This window comes from Antechinus flavipes, chromosome 4, assembly GCF_016432865.1.
Source record: "Antechinus flavipes isolate AdamAnt ecotype Samford, QLD, Australia chromosome 4, AdamAnt_v2, whole genome shotgun sequence".
Lineage (NCBI taxonomy): Eukaryota > Metazoa > Chordata > Mammalia > Dasyuromorphia > Dasyuridae > Antechinus > Antechinus flavipes.
In genome coordinates this window covers 194,818,777-194,823,581 of record NC_067401.1, presented here as the reverse complement: position 1 = coordinate 194,823,581, position 4,805 = coordinate 194,818,777, and positions in this window count along the sequence as shown.

Sequence of the window (4,805 nt, the reverse complement as noted above, 5' to 3'; positions counted from 1 at the left end):
TACTCCCCACCTTTGCCCCAGCCCTCTTCCCCGCCCTCCTGACTGCTCCTCCTCCGCTCCCGTCCCAGTCCTCAAGCTCGGCTCCGCCTTCAGATCGGACCTCGGTTTCAGCACCACGGCCAGTGCCCGGCAGCTTTTCTGTGGGCACGAGCCGGAGGAGCTTGAGTTGTGGGTAGGGAGGAGGACCAGCCAGAGGGTGGGAGGAACTGGCGGTGGGAGAGAAGGGGAGGGGAGTTGTTCAGTTGGTTCTGGGCTGGAAAGGGAGTCCCCGAATCTACTTAGCTTCCCGAGAGGTTTATTTTGAGAAGCCCATACGCGGACACCTCCCACACGCAACATGCATCGCTTCTTTCCGCTTCCAGTCTTGAATGATAGGATTTAGCAAGAACTGGGGAAATAAAGGCTGTGACCTGTTCCTCACTTCTCCCCTCCTTCTCTTAAAAGCAAAACGTAAAGCTTCCCTATTCCACGTGGAGCGCTGGGCAGTCCCAAAACCTTCTCTCGCCGCCAACTTTTTGCAGGTTGGCACTATTCTCTAATTACTCGTTTTTGTGTTCTGAGCTTCCTTCCCACGATCCTCTTACGAATTTCTCGTTTTGTAATATGGATTTTTTTATTTCTACGATGTGTCTTCATCTCTTTGAGTAGATTGTAAACTCCTTGACAGTGCTCTTATTAATTTTTTTAAATCTCCCCCAGCTCTTAACACACTACTCACTGCATACAGGGGGCAACTTATTGTTAAATGAAGGTACTCAGTTTCTTTACCTGTAACATGAAGGTGCCTTCATGCTGAACTAGGTGATCTCTAGGGTGCCTTTCAGCTTGAGATCCTATGATCACATGAAGGTTGGATGTATAGGTTTAAGGCCTACTACGATCTCCAGCATATTCCTTGACTATCCACATCATTCCCTTATTATCTATGAAACTGAGGGATGTTGTTGTCAGAAGAAGTAAGAGAAATATTGATAGGGAAAAGGCTTAAATTTGGAACCAGAGGACTTTGAGCAGAACCAAGTCTTGGTTTAGAGCAGTGGTCCTCAAAGTGTAGTCCAAAGAATTGTTGGAGTCTCTGAAACCCTTTCAGAGGGTCTACAAATTCAAAATCACTTTTTATTTCTAATATAGTAAATAGCTATAAATATAACCCATGTGAACAAAAACTCTTTGAACAGATCCTCGATAGTTTTTTTTAATAACATGAAGATACTGAGAACAAAAGTTTGAGAACCACTAGTTTAGAGACTAGTCAAGCCATTTAACCTCTGGTCTTTAGTTTCCTCAGTTCTAAAATGAGGACACTGGACTAGTGATCTCAAAGGCCCCTTCAGAATCTAACATTTTATAATTCTGTTCTGTTTTCCAATAGCACCCTGCCATAATTCTGGAACATATCAAACAGTCTCTATGTTTGTTGATTGGTTGATTGGTTCCATCCATTTTCATTCCCTGAATAGAGCTGCAGGGCAACCAATCTAGTGCCAAATGGGTTCAAATGGGTTGAAATGGTGTTGTTCTCTTCAGGCAAGGAAGTTCCACAGGGACCCACCTCCAACATCTGATGTCTTAACTTCATGCTTCCTACTAATGGAATCAATGACATCTAGATGAAATGCATTTTGAAAAATCAGTAATTCATTTATTCATTCACTCAGCATTTACCAGATACTTACTAGGTACCGGGAATACAAAGAAAAATTGAAACAGTTTCTTCCTGAAAGAGTTCATTTTCCTAAGGTTTTAGTTAGGTGGCTCAGTGAATAAAGAAAGCACTAAGCCAAAAGTCAGAATGCACTGAGTTCAAATTTGGCCCTAGATTCTAACTATGATTTTGGACAAAGCCACTTAATCTCTGTTCACTTCAATTTTCTCAACTATAAAATGGGGACAATAGTACCTACCTCCCAGAGTCGCTGTAAGGATGAAAGGAAATAATTGAAAAGTAATTAGCACAGTGCCTGGTATTGTCCTCCCCACTGTTAGATTTCTTTACTCCTACTCCTGATCTGTGATATATAAATGCTAGTTATTATTATCATTATCACCATCATCATTATTATTAATGTCAATATTGTTGTTATTATTTACACAAATAAAGAAATAACAAAATAAATGAAATCTAAGTGACATCCTGGGATGGAGTCTATCTTTGGCAACCCAATAATCCTACATTTACAAAAAAGCATCTAGACATCATGGAGCACTAGAAGCAATAAAAGACATCTGACCTTGATTCAGGAGCTCTCCATGGATCCTGAAATTTACTCCAACCCCCTTCAACCAGTCAGTATCAAAGCCAAGACTTCCCAGAGCTGACCATGTGAGGTCTGATCCAGAGTTTAGAACTCACTATCACCCAGTATCTATGATTATGAATTTTGAAATTCTCCTTCCTAATCTCTATCTCCGACCTTTCCATCTCTATCTTTGCCTTACTTTTCCAAAATATATTCTTCATTATTACTGTGAATGAATGAGTGAAGAAGCATTTTATTAAACAGCTATAATGTGACAAGCTAGACAGTGGAAGTACAAATACAAATAAAAAATGAGTCAGCTTCTGCCCTCAAGGGGTCAAGGAAGGAAATTTTGATTTGCAGAATCACAAAGATTTCGAGTGAGGACATAAGAGTAATTGATTGCCATACTTTGTCTAGTAGCAATGGTAGCAATGCTATTATTATTCAAGAGCAAGGTTAAGAAGTGAAAGGGGAGTGAAGGTACACACAAGATAGTAGAATACATTGGATGGCAGAATGGAATGTGAAAAATTGTTTGGTATCAGATAACATAGTGAGTGGGTGAGTTTTGACTTGCCCACCAATCAGGGTAGTTCATCTCTAAGAAAGAGGACCAAAATTGAATCATTTAAATCCCACAGGACAAGGAGACTTGATCTGGAGGTTCAGCACCTTTGACTCTCCCCTTTCTCCCAGTCTAACACTGGTCCCCTGCCCTTCCTTTGAACCCTTTAATTAGCAAGCTAAATACTTTGCTATTCTCCATCCATGATTTTGTCGACCCATATCCTTCTACCATTTATGCCCTGCCATTCTCAACCCTGAGTTACCCCAACTTTTATCTGTCCTGAATACAACATAAATTCATGGTATCTCATTTCAATTGAGCCCTCAAGTATCCATAGTAATTTTCTTATACTCTCTAAGATTCTATAAAGCAGCTAGTTCAAGCTTATCCTCTCTAGTTTCCAGTGCTATCCCCATACATCCATTTCTTGGAAAATAATTTTTCCTCTCACTTTACTCAGAAAATCAAGATCATTTTTCATAAACTTCCTCATTTCCACTTCTCTACACTTCAAAACCCCCCTTTAAGTCATCATTTCCCCCTTTGCTTTATTCTCTAAGGAAGCAGTAGACTTCCTCTTTATCAGAGCTGACTTATTTATACTTTTGATCTCACCTACTCCCACATACTCTAAGAACTTGCCTCTTCATTCAATCATACTCTCTTTTTTGTCTTTCATCTTTTTCTATTTACTATCTCAAGACTACACGCATGCTCAGAACTTCCCACAACTCTCATTTTAAAAACCTTCTGTTGGCCCTATTATTCTCTTAAGCTATAGATCTCCTTCATTTTCCAGATTCCTAGAGAGATTTGTCTGTTTAGTTTATCTATTTCCTCACTGTTTTCTCATTTAACCCCTTTTTGCTAACTTCTTGCTAACCCCATTGCTCTACCAAAACTGGTCTCTCTGAGGTTGCCAATGATCTCTTAAGCGCCAAATCTAACAACTCTTCCAAGTCTTTATCTTCCTTGGTTTTTCTACAGCTTTCAACACAATCTGTTATATTTGTAATAAGGCACATATTTAGGGATACTCTTCCTCCTACTCTTCCTCCTGCTCCTTACACCCCCACCCTCACCACTCATTACTCACACATACATATACATACCCTCTTACATTTAGATTATGTTCTTTCTTTGTCTAAATCTTTCAAAATCTTTACCTTCAGCTCATGTGTTGTTTACTCTGAAATGATTCCTTGATTTCTTCCATCATCTGACATCTTTATTATAATACCCTAACTACCAGGAAAGTACACCAGTGATTTCCCCTTCTTCTACCATTCTTCCCCAGCAAGACAGCAAAGGACTGATACAGTAATAATTGTAAATAATTGCAATTCTCTCATTTGATAAAAATTTTCTATTAAAGTACTACCTGTCAATTAGGAAACTCTCCCTTTATTATTTGTCTTAATTTTAACAGATTTATATTGTGTAAAATTAGTATGCCAAAAGAAAGGAGTGTAGGATTTGTTTGTTTTTATTTATTTTTTATCTTTAATTCAGTTAAACAATAGCTAGTTTTCAAATTGTGGTAATTAGTATGAGTGTAATGTTTCTTTTAAAGAATTTTTTTAAAAAGCAACCATCTGAGGTTGGAGCTGATACATAATAAGACAGGTACATCATAGAATAGATTGTAGGAGGTAACAAAGTATAGATTGCTTTTCCTAGGAATTTGGTTATAGAAGTTTGGCTATGGGAAGCAAGGAATATTTTGACTCTCCCTCCAGGGACAGTAAGGCACATGTTATGAGATAAAGAACAGTGTTTCAGAAGACAGTCAGAGATGCATTCTGTATCTTCCATTATTTGCTCTTCTATGACACTTCAGATGATGAACACACAGGCAGAATCACACTCTTGATATCAACATCACCCACAAGTGGTTATAATCTTTCCCTATTCTTTGCATCTCATTACTATTCTTTCCCTTGTTCCATAGTTATTCCCCCTTCTTCCACTGTGCCCTCTGGAATACTCATTCC